Raw genomic sequence first — 816 nt, forward strand, 5'->3', positions numbered from 1 at the left:
ATGTATAACACTAAAAACAAACCACAAAACATATTTCATACACAATAGATATTTACTATGCACACTCCCCACACCAAATGCATACTCCACAAAGACACACATATACCACACACTCCCCCCACTTCCTATACCACACACACTCTCCTCAGACATTCCCCCTCGAAACGATGAATTCCATATAAAACACAGAGACAAACACACATTCCCTACACCACACACACACACTACACACACAAATGCACCTCAAATACACACTCCCTACACCACGCACATACAGCACACACAGAAATGCACCTCAAACACACACTCCCGACACCACGCACATGCACCACATACACAAATGTAAATCAAACACACACTCCCTACACCACGCACATTCACCACACACACAAATGTACCTGAAACGCAAATTCCCTACACCACACACATATAATTTCATGCCTCATACCACATACATATAAAGAATATATCCTCTCCTTACAAAAATATATGGCACACACACTCCCTACACCACACACATACAGCACACACACAAATGCACTTCAAACACACACTCGCTATACCACGCACATACACCACACACACAAATGCACCTCAAACACACACATATAGGACACACGCAAAAGGCACCTCAAACAAACGATCACAAATCACGCTCATACAGCACACACAAATGCACCTCAAACACACACTCCCTATACCACGCACATACACCACACTAAAATGTACCTCAAATACACTCCCTACACCACACACATACAAATCCATTCCTCATACCACATACATATAAAGGATATATCCGCTCCTAACAAAAAT

The sequence above is a fragment of the Petaurus breviceps genome, unplaced genomic scaffold, assembly GCF_028583685.1.
Source record: "Petaurus breviceps papuanus isolate PSGF00001 unplaced genomic scaffold, PetGlider_PUasm1.0 90417, whole genome shotgun sequence".
NCBI classification, from domain to species: Eukaryota; Metazoa; Chordata; class Mammalia; order Diprotodontia; family Petauridae; genus Petaurus; species Petaurus breviceps.